Below are 17,500 nucleotides of genomic sequence, written 5' to 3' on the forward strand. Positions count from 1 at the left end.
TACAGCTTGGTTCAAATATAGCAGAGGTACAAGCTCATAAAAAACACAAATTGTAAATGGCGCAACATTTATGTAAATTTATATAGTGCCTTTATCCAAGGCGCTTTACATAGATTCTGCATTACATTCACCCATTCATACACCGATGGCAGAGGAAACCATGCAAGGCACCAACCTGCTCACATCAGGAGCAATTAGGGGTTCAGCGTCTTGCTCAAGGACACTTCTACACTAACTCTGGGGGAGCCCGGGATCGACCTGGGAACCTCACGGTTCCCATCCGGCTGCTCTATCGGCCACTCTACCCCCTGAGCCACTGTCGCCCCCCACAGCGCCTCAGAATATGGAGATAATAGGTTTCTGACTGACAGCAATGATATAGTACTCAGCTGTGGTGCAGGGCGTGCAATCTACTCCCTCTCTCCTGCTGTGTGTGACGCTCGACGAGGACACAGACAGGCGCGCATTAAAAGTTGATGAGAGGAAGATGTAGTCGTCTGCTCGGTGGGAGTGTTGTTGTCATCTGTTGTACCTGCTGCCTCTCTCTCTCTCCTCTGTGCTCCACTTCATCTGCCTGCTCATGGCAGCGTGTAATCAATTACTTGTCCTGTCCTTAGATGGAACCTGATAGAGCAGAGTGGTGGTGCATACACCTCCTTTGTTCTGACGCAACAGAGCACGTCATTTCCAAAACACTAAGATGTTAAGATATTTTTTGGGGGCGCCTTTTGAGCAAAGGTTGTCAGGATCGGGAGTCGAACCTGCAACCCGCTGTCAGGCGGCATTAGCGGCCTAGGTGCCCAGACGGCCACACCAGCCGTCCGGGTCCAAAACAATAAGATTTGAATGATAACATAACATTAATTTAAACAAAAAAACAAAACAAAACACGTGCCTTAGATTAATTGCTACATAATCCCAATGGCGTTCATCTTCATCATCGGTTTATAAAGAAGGACAGTTTCATGTTATTCTCACGTATCGATGTTTCTAATTCTCGGTCAGGAAATTGAATTAAAACATGTTCTGTCTTGTTTTAATGACGTGTCTATCATTCCTAATGACCTAACAGAACCCCTGCTGTGTAACAGCATGGGACCCCAGTGACCAACAATAACCACATTAATCTGGTCGCTCTCCCTCCCTCTTACACACACACACACACACACACACACACACACACACACACACACACACACACACACACACACACACACACACACACACAGACTTAACACACACACAGACTTAACACAATAACACTGCATGGGGAATATTGTTGACAAAAAAACACCTGACAACCACTGCATGTGAGTACTAACAATTATTGTCGTCATCACTGTACTCTGCTCTGTTTGTAGAGGCAACCTAACTGTTGAACCACATGACAGTCTTATTAACCTGCTTAATGTACTGTTATTAACCTACGTTGATTGCTTTTAGAGCAATAAACAGGATGAGAGAGAAGTCACAGGGTAGGGAGGAGACATCAGTAATGGATGGCCAGTTCAACCTCGGCCACTTTTACTGTTGTCAAAGTAAACATTCACTCTTCTCGCCTTAATGCCCCTCTTATCTGTCTCATGACGGTCCCACCACTCCCACCAAGTCCCTTTTTGCACTTATTTGTAATTTGATAGGAACCCAGATGTGTTTTGGATGTCTGAATGTTGTATGTTAAGTTGGTTGTTCGCCAAGGAAGCTTTTGTTTTAGGACAATTCATAGAGAAGGCATGGCATTTAGAATGATGTATCCATTCCATAAATAACTGTTTATGTATTTTTATGGTGTATCATCTATCCATCTATCCATCTATCCATCTATCCATCTATCTATCTATCTATCTATCTATCTATCTATCTATCCATCTATCCATCTATCCATCTATCCATCTATCTATCTATCTATCTATCTATCTATCTATCTATCTATCTATCTATCTATCTATCTATCTATCTATCTATCTATCTATCTATCTATCCATCTATCTAATGAAAAGATTCTATAGTTTTGCATCCAAAGAGCCTCAACGTCTTTTCGTCAGTGTGCAAGCCTTTTCTGTTTATGGATATTTACTCGAGTCGAGACCCATAAAAACTTGCCCTATGTGTTGGGAAAGCAGCAGTGGTGGAAAAAGTACTCATTATTATTATCAATACTGAATACTGCAATGTAGAAACATTGTACATTATTAGGTATTGGTAAAAGTACTTATTATGCAGAATGTCCCGTTTCACAAGTTAGCACGTCTAAAATGTATATCTTTTTTTTTTAATAATCTACAAAATAGATCTACAAGCTCAGAAGTCAGAACGCATTGCGATGTGATGCGTTGTGAGCGCTGTGAGATCGTCTAATTTTAAATAGATCTGAAGCGGTTAATGTTTTGTATTAATCAAATTCTACAAAGTAAGTATTAACTAACATAACTTCTGACTAAAGTGCAACATTTGTCTCACTCTCTGACATGCAGTGGAGTAGAAGTAATTCAAGTAAATAGTATGGAAGATTGGAAACACTCCAGTAAAGTAAAAAGTACCTCCAAATTGTACAGTGCTTGAGTAAATGTACTACTTAGTCACTTTACAACCGTGGTGTTGGGAAAACAGTCTCAAGTTGTGCAGCGATGCATGACTGGTTGCTAGTGTCTCCAGTGTGGCTCTGTTTGGTTTGAGTGTGGGCCAGTGTATGTCCTTATTGTGAAACAGGCTGATATTGAGCAACAAACACATGTTCTGGACCGGGCCTTGGGAACCTACTGCCTTATGGCCCACATTTTCCCACACTCTCACGCAATGTTCTGATTCCAGTCAATCTGAAGTCCACGGTGGGCCGGCATGTCTTTTTCTTGGCTAAAATCGTACGGCTTTCTCTCTTAACTAACCTACGGTTTGATCAGACGTCATTCACGGTTTGGCAGTTTTTTTAGTTGGCTGTTCTTTTCAAGCTTTTTTCACCCACTCACACCGGAGACCCTCAGGGCTCTGTAATGTTTTTGCAGAAGTATCTTCGCTGAAAGATATCAGCTAAAAAAACGTTACTGTTGTAGCAGTAGCACGCGTTTTACCCTAGCCTACAAAAAAATCAGTCTGCAAGGACCTTAAATGTACTGTTATCAACCTACATTGCTTGCGTTCAGAGCAATAAACAGGAAGAGAGAAGTGCATGTATATGGAGCTGTCAGCAGTGGTCAGTTCAGCCTCGGTCACTTTCCGGAGGACAAAGAAACAGTCGTTTTATGACACATTGTAGACCTTGTAAAATGACCTGCAAAACCTTCCCCCACAACAATACGGATGCTGGTGGTTTAACTGGTTAAAAGTAACACACCGATTTAATATCTGCGTCTCCTGATTTGTCCCTCAACGAAAAAAGAAAGAATAAAAACGCCCAATCCCATCGTCACGGCTTCTGTTCCCTTAGACGCCCCCCTGCTGAGAGCACTAGTAAATCTCTATTGAGACACTGGGCCATAATCCCACCTAATCCCTGGCTTCCTCTTATGGTTGCATGGGGCCGAAGGAGAATAGGAGCAAACTCAGGGACTTGGTCAGCAGTCTGAATTGAGGAGGGGTGGGGGTTTACGATGGTGGTGTGGGGTGGTGTGCGCGCGTGTGTGCGCCTGTGTACGTGTACGTGTGTGTGTGTGTGTGTGTGTGTGTGTGTGTGTGTGTGTGTGTGTGTGTGTGCGCGCGTGCGTGTGCACAACTGGGACTCCCCACATAGTTCAGAGGGACGTGTTACCATGTCAACAATAGGAGCGCGCTGGGAAAATAAACGGAGTGTGTGAGTGTGTGAGTGTGCGCGACCGACTGGACTGTCCCTCTCCACTTGTAGAGGTCAAAGGGTGTCATGCCTTCTGCCCACTGGCCTATATTTCCTCCTCATTTCCGTTAAGAGATGAATCCCGTTCATCCTGAATTCTGCTCATATTGCTGTTTTCTTATGACATAATGGTCTCTGCCCTTGTATGAGATGAAAAAGCTGCATGGGGAAATTACCTCAAAAACAATAACTGATGGTGAACACGATATGGGAGCAGCGAGCTCAAACATAGACCCTAAACCAACATGATTCTCTCAACACAACGTCAACACGCCCAGAGAGAATGAAACACAGGATGCTTGATGAAGCACCAACTGCAGACACAACAGAGTCTAAATTAAATCATCATAATAATAAAAGAAGAATGATGTTGTGTTTGTTCCTCTCTTCAAAACAACGAATGGATTTAATTTGCACTTTGTCAGTAGTGTAAAACAAAGTAAATTAAATAACCAAATGACTATCGAAGACAATGCTTTCGTCTGTTTCGAGCTAGATCTTTGATCTCTGCACCGAGGTCCGGCCGTGTGTGTGTGTGTGTGTGTGTGTGTGTGTGTGTGTGTGTGTGTGTGTGTGTGTAAGTGCATTTGCGTGGATGTGTGTGTGTGTGTGTGTGTGTGTGTGTGCGTGGCCGTGTGCGTGCGTGTCCGCGTGTGTGTCCCCATGTTAAAGCTGTCATTAAAACAGACAGGGAGTTTGAGGAAATGATCAGGTTCCCACAGTAGGGGTACCGAACACCCCCCCCCCCACACACACACACACACACACACACACACACACATCAGTCTCTTAAAGTACATACTTAACTCCTCTTTAGGGGGTAAATTAATCCTGCACGGTTAGGGACGAGATTTTGGAGAGCTTCGCCTCAGAGGCTTTTGGACAGGAACTGCACGCACGCACCCACACACACACACACACACACACACACACACACACACACACACACACACACACACATGCACACCACACACAAACTCACTGGAGTGGAGCTCCTTAAAGTTTGACAGTGGGGTGTGATGGGGGTTTGTAATGCGCATGAGAATTGGACCCCCTCCCCCCCACAGTGTTATTCAGCGGATCTGTTTTAACGTTGGTCACACCTTTGTTTCTGCTCTCCCGCCACTTTTACCCTCGTTCTTCACCGGTGTTGCCATGTCGGCTTACTATAGGTGACATTGGGCTTGTTTTCTGTAAATAATATTGGTAGTTGCAGGTTGCTTTTTTGGTTGTTTCTAAAGTGTAGTTGGTTGCTTATTGAGCCTGTAGCTTTTTCAAATAGCCTATGGATATATGTGGCTCATTTGGCCTATACTAGTCACTTCCTTTGGTCTTGTTTTCAAAGATCTGGTCGCTTAGCCTCTTTTCTCTCGCACAATCTGGCAACTCTGCTCCTTTCCCCTCATTCCTCATCACTTCAGTCTCTTAGTTAATCTGTGCTGTTGCCCCCCTGGGTGCTGACCTCTGCTCCCAGCCGTGACCATATCCTAGCCATTGTCCACCATCCCGGGGAAGCCTGCGGTTCTGAAAAGCCCTCTTCAAAAAACCTCAGTGTGCCATTATTAGTTTTAAGTCGCTATGCAGATTGGGGGGCCTATAGGTTTATAAAGTCTTTCGATCGTTTCTTTTTTTTCTCGTGTCTTTAAAGGCAAGAGGGAAGTTTCTTGTTTTGAAGTTGAATTACGTTCCGGCAGGGGACATAGCGAGAGCCTAATTGGCCCAGGTTTTTTTTCTTTTTTTTTTGATGGTGCGGACTTGGACTTTAACCACAGGAGCACCTTCCAACTCTCCCTTTGATGTTCACCCCCTGAGCGGTTGGTTGTGAGGTCATATTTTCAAACCAGTGTGTTTTTTCTTTTTAAAGCAGCCTCAACTCTGTCGTTATCGTGCCTTTGGGGTGGAGTGTGCTTGTCTTTAGACAGTGTATATAAACTATGGTTTGACTCTTCCAAGGAGAGGTGGGCGACGCGCCAGAATATAGCAGACAGAATGCAGACGGGAAACGTATGCATGTCTACCCTTGCGTCCGTGTGCAGGCTAGTGCACGCACGCTATAGTGGAGTGTGTGTTGGAAAGCATACCGGAATAGAATTGCATTCAGTGGTTTTTTCGTTTGTTTGTTTTTTAAGAGAGAGAGAGTGAGCGCAGGACATCAGATCTGAGGCCAGGAAGGGTGGATCACATTTATCCTACGTTCAGATTTAGTCAGACCAGAGAGCTGCTCCCTCAGCAACTATCATTTTACTGTAAACATTATGCGTATCATATTTATGCATAAATATGAGTAATTGGACAAAGTACTGAATACAAAATTTGATTAAATATTAGAATATATATATATATACCGGTATATATATATGAGACAAAAAAGGGACTCCTGCACATCCAAAAAGACCCGTAGGAGGTGCAAGTTTAGTTAGCAGGCATAGACATCAAAAAAGAGAAAAACCTTCCAAGGAAGGGACTGCACACTCAAGGGAACAGAGACGGACAACTTACTGCATCAAACTTATTTATTAGCACTCGCCGTGAGCTTCGTCAGGTGCTATATATATATGTATATATATATATATATATATTATATACAAACCGAAACACTTTTCAACCCACCACATCCTTTAGTGTGTTCAGAATGTGGTGCCAAGCATTATTCCAGGTCTCTTCTCTCTCCCTCTCCTTTTCTAGCTCCTTGCCCTCCCGTTTTCCCTCCCTCCATCGCTCTCTCTCTCCCTCTCTCTATGTCTCTCACCCTCTCTCACTCTTGCTGCTCGAGCTCTGGTCTAACATCAACTGTTGCCCACCAACGCACTTGGCAGCCAAGTCTATGGACTTTTATTGTTTGTTTAGAGCACTTTTGTCTGGTAATGTTTGTTTAGACTCTAAACAACATTTGAGATAGAGATTTGAGTGCTCTAAACTTTAGAGCACTCAAATCTCGATCTCAAATGTTGTCCTCCCACTTTTTACGTCCTGGCGGCGCCACTGCATCATGTGGCGGCCAAGTCTATGGACTTTTACTGTTTGTTTAAGACTGAGACAAGGCTTCACACGAGTGTGATTTTTTTTTCCTCCTCATAATATGGTGGATGTCTCAATTTTTAACCAACCACAGCTGGGGCGAAAGAATACGAGTCAAACTACTGCAAGACCATTATAAAAAGTCTAATGTTTATTGCTGTGAGACTGGACTGCTAATGAAGAGAGAAAGAGAGTCTGTTGATCAAAGCCTGTGTGTGTGTGTGTGTGTGTGTGTGTGTGTGTGTGTGTGTGTGTGTGTGTGTGTGTGTGTGTGTGTGTGTGTGTGTGTGTGTGTGTGTGTGTGTGTGTGTGTGTGTGTGTGTGTGTGTGTGTACTCGTGCGCGGGTGCATGCGGGGGGAGGTGCGTGCATTGCGTGTGTGTGAAGGAGTCTGGCTTGGTGGGGAGAGAGAGAGATATATATATATAGAGAGAGAGAGAGATACTGTAGTAAGTGTTGTAGTGTGAAGGTTTCGTCTGAGGAGGAGGAGGAGACAAGGAGAGATGGATTCCCTGGAGAAACAGGGAGAGTTGGTGAACTACTGTATAGAGCGAAAACCCGTGTGTTTAGAAGTGAAAACTCTTTATAAGTGTGTGTGTATGTAATGTATGTGAGCGTGTGTGTGCATGCTTTTGTTGGCGACGGGTTTGTGTTCATTTTCTGTTGCTATTTGCACGATGCTGCATGTCACTGCATGCTTCCACACAGTCAGTGACACACAATGCATTCCTTTGTGCCCACATGTGCGACGTCCACCTATGTATGTCTATGTGTTTGTGTGTGTGTGTGCGCGCGTGCGTGTGTGCTCTGATAAGGGGGATGAGTTTTCCCAGGTCTGCTGTCTCTTTCATCAGTGTTGGGGTGGCAGTGTTTTCCCAGGGTCACGGCGATGACCTCTGCCTGTACACTATCATTACCCTGTTACATCACCACCTCATTACACAGACCTACCGCACCAGTGCACGCATGCACGGACACACACGCGCACAGGCAGGCAGGCACACACACACGTTTGTATTGCTATACGTATGAGGACATCAAAATGTTAAGTGCCAGTCCATGCCAACGCAACTCCTTGCAACATAACCGTTTTAGAGACCGCCATTGCAGCTCTGTGGACTGACGACCAGTTGCAGTAGACTGGTGCCATTTGGGGGTAATGGTTGCAAGGAGTTGCATTGGTGTATATAGTTTAGGACATAGGACAGAAAATCATAATAAAGCATGCACATCCACACGCTGGCTTGTCAGCATTTAAACAGATCCGATGTCCATTGTTTGGCGTGTGTGACATCGACGCACAACTCAGTATAAAATAGGAAAAACTCCCCCTAAACCTAACCTCTAAATGTCTGGTCCTAAACCCCAATTTTTTTATGTTTAAATCGTTTTTAACCACAAAACAAAAAAAATGGTCCTCCCAAGTATAGTGATAACAAGTGTTTTTCTCACACACACACGCACGCACGCACACACGCACACACACACACACACACACACACACACACACACACACACACACACACACACACACACACACACACACACACACACACACACACACACACACACACACACACACACACACACACACACACACACACACACACAAATCTCTGTGTTCTTGGATACAGAGAGGGGAGGGAGTTTGATGAGAGAGAGATGTGCTCACTTTGACGATGAAGAGTGAATAAACAAAGTGAGAGAGAAAGGGGAGGGGGGTGCGCGGTGCAGGGGGGACATGTCTAGACTTGAGTCAGTCAGTGGTCAGAGAGTGAAGCCGGCCAGGGAGAGAGCTGGTCAGCGCTGTCCAAATAAATACCCCCATCCAAAACAACAAATAAATAAGAAGCACTTTGTGACTAGATGAGGTGTGTGTGTGTGTGTGTGTGTGTGTGTGTGTGTGTGTGTGTGTGTGTGTGTGTGTGCACGTGCACATGCTTGAGTGTGTGTGTGCATGAACTGTTCCCCTTTGCTCTTTATTAGTGATGCTATAGGCAACAGCAGTGGCAACAGCCTCCCACACCTGCAGTTCACCATGCCAATGTGCCAATCTAGCCAACTCCTTCCAACATGCGCGCACGCACACGCACACACACACACACACACACACACACACACACACACCTGGCTCTGCATGGTACGTATGTGAGCAGTGGCCCAAAGAAGCCAGTCTTTGTTCAGTATACTTTTTAAGAAGAGCGTGTTAATGACCTCTCCCTCCCTCCCTCTCTGTCTTTCTCACTCTCTCTCCATCTCTCTCACCCACTCTCACTCTCTCAACTAAAGACACTGTCTGTGAGTGTTCATGATCTCTTGTCTCTGCAGCACCCCCCAGCCCCCTCCTGTATCCTCTTTCTCTGCTTATTTTATTCCTTGTTAAGACAGACAGACAGACAGACAGACAGAGCCTATTCAGTCAGTCAGTCAGTCAGTCAGTCAGTGTGGAGTGTTTTAAACACCACTGTCACTGGATGGATGCCGCAGGGAGCCGAGCCATGGGGATACATGATACCATGATTCTACACATAATACTGCATCACTGCCAGCCTCTGATAGCCACAATACCAGAATAGAAACAACTGCTGGAACACGTAGGCATTTAGCCAAAAGGACTGCTGCTGCATGCATGGCTCATTGCTTGTCGATTAACAGTGACTGTAGTGATAGTGATATAGATGTTCACAGGTGTTACCGATGATACTAATTAAGGCTACTTAATTTCAAAGAACCCCATAACTGTGTACAATTGTGTACAACTGGAACCAAAAGTGGTTCATTTAGTTCCATTTGTTAGAGCCTGTTATCGTTCATCTCGGTGACTTGAGTCATTTCGTTCCTGTTCACTAGAAAGATTAGTTCTGACGATTTGTTCGGAGTTCACCGTTCACCAAGGCATTTCTCACCCCAAGGACATCTCAAGGAGTCAAACGTAACACCGTTGACTGGAAAGGGGGGGGGGGGGGGGGCATCACATGTTGACCAGGAAGGGCAATGTTCCTGACAACGTTCCTGTCAGGACATATCTCTAACGGCCCATGAGTCGGCTCAATCGGACTTCGCATCGCTCGCCTGACTTTTTGGTGGTCTTCGGTTTGAGAACGGCACTTCCGCATTCCTGGAGTGCGGAAGTTTGACTTCTTGAGATGTCTCCGTCCCAAGAAATCACAAATTATGCGTTTTGGGGAGTGAGAGTAACTGTAAAATGAGTATGAACCAAATTAAATGTATTTGAGAGCAGTGTGTGTCAGTACTCTCTAGCTCTGTGGTTCTCCAACATTTTCATGTCAAGGACCCACACATTGAGATTGTTTGGCCGCAGAGCCCAATTTTTAACTATGTTGTGCCATGGGGACCCCCATCAGACACGATTTGTCAAAAGATTTAGAAAATAGCAGATCTACGACTACAGGGTCACAATGCTTCAGAATGTTAAATCTTGTAGATCTGCAATTTTCGAATATCCGAAATATTCGGTTCCTCATTTTGCCCGGGGACCCTTTGCCTTTGGAACACCTCAATGGCCCCTGGCCAACCTTCATTGACTCGATCAGCTTCTACACGCAAAGGTGTGATTTTGGCTCCGCCGGGCCTCTCCTCCTGTGATCAGAGATTTAAGAGCGTGAAAATGTCTTTGACATGTCGCCTTTGAAAATGTGATGACTGCGTGCTTATTCTTCTTGTGGGTGAAATTTGAAAAGAGCCCTTTGCGCTGCTTTGCTTTTTGGAGGAGCAGCACACAGCTGTTTGCGATCAGTGAACTGGGGCTGTTGGGGGGGGGGGGGGGGGGGTATAGAAGAGTCTGAGGAGGAGGAATTTGGGGGTGTTGCCTTTCTATCTTTTTTGCCTCCTACCATCCCCTCCCTCCTTCTGTCGCTCGATCTCTCCCCGGCTCCCTCCCTCCCCTCCCGACGCGAATGTGTGACAGTGTGTGTGTGAGTGCGTGTGTGTGTGTGTGTGTGTGTGTGAGACACTGAGAGAGTATAGAATGTGTGTAGTAGTAGTAGTAGTAGTAGGCTAAGCCAGGCACTGCGGGAGAGTGTGTGTCAGCAGGCAGCAGGGCAGCACTGCTTGCTTTTCTCGTACAGGCGGTTCCCTTGCCTTTCCCCCGGCATCAGATTCAACACAGCGGAAACAACCCGGTCGTGGATTTTCCAGTTCTTCTCACACACTGCACTAGCCAGCCGGGCTTTTATAGTAGGCTAGTAGTATGCCGAACGGGAACTAACTAACACCAGAGAGAGCGGCGTGGTGAAGAAACCAAACGGACGGGTTAAAAGGCAGCAGAATGAACGGGAGAATGCTGCATTTCCAGCACGGTCCGCAGCAGCAGCAGCAGCGCGCTGGGAGGACAATGCACTTTCTGTCAAGGTAAATGGATGAGACGAGAAGAGAGGAGATGATGAATGGCAAGACTAATTTTTGGTGACATCTCTGTTTGATTGGTGTCATGGCTTGTTTAGGACGTCCTATCGGTATGTTGTACTAGGAGCTGTCAGTCAGTATAGGGAGATAAATGTCCCTAAATGTAGATGAATGAATTTCCTACGCGCACCACCGGCCGGTGTGCATGCGTGCCCTGGGCAGGCTACGTGCGTAAAAGGCATGCCGCGTTGAGCGGTTCATTCATTGATAACATAAATAAATAATAAAATAATAATAATCAGCATATCTCTGAGAAAGAGTTTATTTAATCTTTGGTAAAAAAATAATAATATCATTTGATTATTTCTTTAGAGCAGTTAGTCGCTATAGAGGGCTTTTAGCCTTTCAGCTTCTTTTTCGCATACGGTCTGTCTGCCACTCTCCGTCCGCATGCAGTGCTTTTCATTTCTAACACGTTTGGAATCAGCATCGACTTCAATAGTTGACATTATACTGTCAATGCTGCATAATGGAGGTGTAGGGAAGAGTGTGGAGCCTTTTATATCGCTACAATAGGAAGTCATTTCACAGGAAACCTCCACGCTGTTAACAGCTCTGGCTGATGTTGATAAGGACTGATTAGCGAGAGAGAGCGGAGCTAATGAATGTGAATAGCTGTCTGTCTGTCTGTCTGTCTGTCTGGTGAGGTCTGTCTGCGTGCGCGCATGTCCGTGCGTGCAGCGTGTTAGTTAACGGGTTATTTCACTAATGCACCACCACCACGGCACGGAGGGCTTTTTATGCGTTTTATGGTCGGGTCCCTGGCCTATTGTCCCCTTGGAGAATAGGATGACAACAGCGGCAGGTATGTGTGTGTGTGTGTGTGTGTGTGTGTGTGTGTGTGTGTGTGTGTCCGCGCGCGCACGCGACTGTGCGCTCCTGTGCTCATGTGTGCGGTGGTACTGCTGGCTGGGTGTGTTCACATTGATCCGATGCGGGGACCCGCATGACTGCAATGCATTATCCGTGCGCGTCACGCGCGCGCATGTGTGTGACCTATATATTCTGAACACACTCCTCTGCCGAAGGAAGGCACTTATCGTCTCCCTGGTCGGTGTTATATCATACGTGATTGGGTAAAAAGAAGCAAGCCTCCTTCATGTCATTGTGCCCATGTGAGTTATTACACAACCACATGTGCAGGTATACTGTAGTCTATACTGTACTGTAGTCTGCTGCATGATTCTGCAGGGCTCTGCCTGTCAGACCATGATGGTGACATTGTACACTGCATGAATGATGGGTAGCCTATAGCAGCCTATTTTAGAACAGGGCATGCGTCTCAAGCTTTCTAATTGCAATGACTTCCAGTTGTATCATGCATTAAGGCTTAATGCACCCACCTGGACACCACTATAGCACCTTCATAATACGCCATTGGTTCTCATATAGTGTCCTGTCCACTTTCCAGGGGAGTTTCCATCAAAATGTGTTAATACAGCATCATCAATCATTTTACCGCTGGAATATTGGAAAATATTTTGAAAGTGTTGATTCATTATATTTTTGAGTGGTGCTAGCTAGCCCCTCCTATATGCACAGCTTTGTGTATGTCCATTTGAGCACGGGATGTATTTGTAGCACGGGACGTGATGAGTTGATTGGCTGAGCGCGGAATGTGATATATGCTGATAAGAACGCCCCTCACTTCACACGAGTGTGATTTCTTTTTTAAACAAATCTTGTCTTCTGACTGGCTGTCTCTGGCAAGCTCAAAACATTTTCAGATGGGTGTCCTTGGCACAAATGAGTTTGGTAACTTACTGCATTAAGCCATGCATGCAACCCCATCTTTGTATTATTTATTTATTTTGTATCTCTGGGACTCAATCTACACAGTAACATATTCAGTGTTAATCTAACTGTTAATGTAACATTAAAGTTGCACACTCTTAAGATTCCCATCTGGACCATCTGGTGGTTCCCGGACCCACCATTGAGAAACAGTGCCCTATATAATTCTATAACTCTAGTCTTAAGCAATTGAACTGATTTATTAAAACAACATTGCTTTTATTAAATGAAGCACTGATTAAAAATAAATCAAGTCATTAAACATGCAAACTTCCTTCTTGAAATAAAAACTTGACTTGTCATCAGGGTCTCTCATGACAGGCACGCGCACGCACACAGTATTTATTGATTGTGCGTGTGTGCGTGCAGAGTGGGGGCGGACTTGTTTTTGCTCTTTTTTTGGGTGACTGACCCCCAGTACCCATCAACCTTTTATGTAAACCCATTAGAGCAGAGTGGTCTGATCGGGACCAATAGACACACACACACACACACACACACACACACACTCGCACAGACAGACTGACAGACAGACAGACAGACAGACATACCGACCGATTAGTGATCTCTGTGTTAGCCTCCCACAGGGCCAACTAGGGTGTGTTACTGTAGTGTTTATCTGTGTATTTCTGTGTTGGAATTGGAACCGTATGCTTACACAGCCTGGCTGTCAAACGGCTGATAAACGGCCCAAAACACAGCATCTGTCTCCCACTCTCTCTCTCTCTCTGTCTCTCTCTCTCTCTCTCTCTCTCTCTCTCTCTCTCTCTCTCTCTCTCTCTCTCTCTCTCTCTCTCTCTCTCTGTCTCTGTCTCTCTCTCTCTCTCTCGCACACGCACACACGCACACAAAGTATTCAAGAAAGTCACCCAGCCAAACACATGATTGAATCCAGAGGCGTTATCAGTGTGTGTGTGCGTGCATGTGTACACTACGGCATGTATATGCATGTGTCAGTGTGTTATCCAACACTAAGCAGCATGCATCATTAGAAAAGCAGGCCAACACAAAGATTTGATCAACACTATATTAGTTCATAGAGTCAGAGAGAGAGAGAGAGAGAGAGAGAGAGAGAGAGCAGTCCAATATCAACTCGGTGTGTCTCCAGACTCTCCATTTGCCTGTCAGACTCTGTGTGTGTGTGTGTGTGTGTGTGTGTGTGTGTGTGTGTGTGTGTGTGTGTGTGTGTGTGTGTGTGTGTGTGTGTGTGGTGTGTGAATAAGAGCTGTGTCATCTGTCTGCAAACTATGCAAACAGCCAACTCATCATGATCTGCCCACTTTTTAAATCCACCCCCGACTCCTTCCTCCCACACTGGATCTTAAGACAGTGTCACTTTATCAGTTTTATTCAATAATATATACTGTACATCACACCCACACACCGTTAACGGTCTTCACTTCAGTCCCGTTGTGAACAGCACATAATCTGGGGCTTAGTCCGATCATAACATCATGACTGGGCCAGTAAGTAAATCATGCGCGAGGGTTCCAACTAAAAGGGTTCCATTTTGTACAGTCTCAGAGATACATATGACCTCTCAGGATTTTCGAGTGGAGTTAATTCACCTGTGGCTGTGAAGTACTCGGAGGCAGAGTGAGAACTGGACGACTGATTGACTTCATTGGAGCTTTTATGGCTTCCCCGTCCGGAGCTGGATCATTAGAGAGAGGGTGTTTTAATTAACACATGTGTGGAGCAGAGAGAGAGAGAGAGAGACAGGCAGGAAGGAAGGATACATTTCTTATTCTTAGATTTGATCGGGAGATTATTTCCCACTTGCTTTGGCAATTTTACCGTATGTTTCCCTGTGCCACTAAAACCTCTTTGAACTGAACATAGACAGACAGACAGACAGACAGACAGACAGAATCATCTTTATTGTCACATCACAGATTGACAGGTGTTAACAAGGTGTTTATTTTTTATTTTTTATTGGTTTGTCATTTTCAGAAAGGGGGAAAGCAAAAAGAAAGAGGGGGAAGGATAAGAAATACCAATCAATGACAGACAGACGACAGAGGATGAGAGACAGAGGTCACTCGGACACTAACACCTAAAGGGCTAGGGTCAGTGCAGCTGCTGGGGTCAAAGGTCAGCTTTGTTAGTGGTTGGAACGTGTTATGTGTACAAACGTAACAACACTGACTCAGTGACCGCTGTCACTCAACTGTCTGTGTTTGACGTGTCTAGTCTGGTCTGGAGGAGGCAATAGTTACAGTACTAACCTGGCATGGTCAGACCAGGGGGGCAGTCAGACAGATATTTTGTGAAGCCACTAAGGAAATGAAAGTTCATATAATGGCCTGTTGTGGTGCTGTCATTGGGCTCAAAAAAGCCCATAGCCCCATAGAAGTCCATGTATTTGGGCCCAACTTCACCTAGACTGTATTACCTAACTCATTCATCGCTTTTAAGAAGTGCCAAAAAGTCCCTAAGCGCCAGTCTCTATACATTTTTTTATTTAATTTAAATTTTCATTTTTTTTTTTTGGTCCAATGTTATACCCGTCTGAAAAAGACGACAAAGACGTCGTTGGCGCTGTGGGAGTTGCTAAAAAAGGAGTCAAGTAGGTCGTTGGCAGACATTGAGTTAATAAACATGGTCATGAATACTTTTTGCTTCCAGTCACTAGTTTAAAGTCTAATTTCTAATGTCATAATATTCTTTTTGGAAAATTATGGTCCCATGTATTAAAAAAATTACCATAAAGTCGCGCATGTTCTGAGGGGCGTGGCTACCGTTACAGTCTATGAACGGGATCCCCCACCCACTCGAGTCAAAATAAAAACCAACGAAGAAGAAGGGGGGAAGTCCCGCCTCGTTGTCTGGGCCAGCCAATGGCCAGCTGGGCCCAAACGGATCTAGAAAGATGGCGACTTCCATTGCAAGGACTGACAGGCTTCATTTTACGTTCATGTTAGACCCGCGGAACGCTTTGTCCATATTTTTTACAGTCTATGGGTCAGACCCATATCACTGAACATCTCACCAATCTGCCCAGGGCTTTTGTTTCTCTCCCTGTGGCAGAGTCGTCTGGTTTCCTGGCTAGCACGGTTCGTAATTATCAGACCTAAATTCAGCGTTCAACTTCTTGTTTATGCCCAAAATGTATGGATATACAGTTTCGTAGAAATTTGTAGCAAAATATTGGGCCTTGATTGTGGAATGCTCAATCATGTTCTAATCGTGCATACTTTACACTAGGCCTACTTGTGACCATTTTCCAAATTTGTTTTAACATTTTGAAAATAAATAAATGGACAATTTAAGGATTTAAGGAGCCCATGGTGCCCACTCTTCCGATTACCAGCCGAATCATATGAATTGTTGTGTGTGTGTGTGTGTGTGTGTGTGTGTGTGTGTGTGTGTGTGTGTGTGTGTGTGTGTGTGTGTGTGTGTGTGTGTGTGTGTGTGTGTGTGTGTGTGTGTGTGTGTGTGTGTGTGTGTGTGTGCGCGCGCATGCATGTGTGTTTAATGAACTCTGGCATCGTTCTATGATGAAATAGAGTGAGTTGACCTTGCCCTGTGTGCAAGGTCACCAGGGAGGCCTGAGAGTAATAGAACAGATGCTTGTAAGTTGTAACCTGTAGCATGTAGCACACACACACACACACACACACACACACACACACACACACACACACACTTTTAATAGTACACACAGGAGCCTGTGTTCACAAACAGGGCTCATATTTTCACGAGGTGTGCTTCCCGTGGTTTAGTGAGTGTTTTCTGTTACATCAAAGGCAGCGAGAGTCCCACAGCCAGACACACTGCACCTCCCAAAGGCCCCCATTTATTGGAGACTTTGTCGCACGGAAAATAGTCGATCGCTCGGTTGGCACAGCAGTAAAAGTAGTTGCCCACCACCGCCGTGGGGTCTGGGGGGGTTCGAATCCACCGCGGTGCACCCGGCTTTGTGGAGCGTCTCTACATGAAACACAATTGGCCCGTGTTGGAGGGAGGGTGATATGATATTCGGCACTGCATTTACTCCTACAGGCTGCATGTACTCCCCCGAGCACCTGTCAGCAGGATGTGTTGGGCGGGAGGAGTAGGACAAAGGCTCTACGTCCTCCCGGTGGGGGCTCCTCACTGGCAGGTGAGTCAGTATAGGATACAACAGTACGTCCTCCCGGTGGGGGCTCCTCACTGGCAGGTGAGTCAGTAGGATACAAAAGCAGCGACAACTAAATACAGAAATGTGTGTGGCGAGGAGCTAATCGGCATAACGACTAAATCGGAGATAAAAATGGGAAAAAAGCACAGAAGAAAAATGTGACACGTTTGTGAGCTTGAAGATCAGCTATTTTCCGTGAGAAAGTGTCTTTTATGGAATCTGAGTCCCTTCGACCTTACCACAAGAGCTAGACGTTCAAAAGAAACAGACAAATGTATGCTTGGAAACGTAGGAACTTTGATTAGCGGAGTTGTA

General features: G+C 45.3%; 1 protein-coding gene across 5 annotated transcripts in view; it reads left to right on the forward strand.

Annotated features, from left to right (window-relative positions):
* The window catches only part of nav1a (neuron navigator 1a), a 145,175-nt gene that overhangs the window by 66,772 nt on the left and 60,903 nt on the right, over window positions 1-17,500 (forward strand). The gene's annotated exons all lie outside the window — the stretch shown is intronic.

This window comes from Protomyctophum bolini, assembly GCF_963924005.1.
Source record: "Protomyctophum bolini genome assembly, chromosome: 5".
Taxonomy (NCBI): domain Eukaryota; kingdom Metazoa; phylum Chordata; class Actinopteri; order Myctophiformes; family Myctophidae; genus Protomyctophum; species Protomyctophum bolini.